This window comes from Sprattus sprattus (genome assembly GCF_963457725.1).
Source record: "Sprattus sprattus genome assembly, chromosome: 18".
NCBI classification, from domain to species: domain Eukaryota; kingdom Metazoa; phylum Chordata; class Actinopteri; order Clupeiformes; family Clupeidae; genus Sprattus; species Sprattus sprattus.
In genome coordinates, this window is record NC_137916.1 from 20,387,540 (window position 1) to 20,387,740 (window position 201).

The following is a 201-nucleotide window of genomic DNA, read 5'->3' on the forward strand; positions in this document are numbered from 1 at the left end:
TGATGTACGCTCCGAACAAGAACAAAAGGGAACAGTGAAGTTGTTTGGTAATGTTTTTTTATTAGACTTTATTCGTTTTTCTCCCCTCCTACGTTTTTCTCGAAAAAATATTTTTGTACATATGTGTGTATCATTGCCGATGTGTGTGTATGTATGTATGTATGTATGTATGTATGTATGTATGTATGTATGTATGTATGT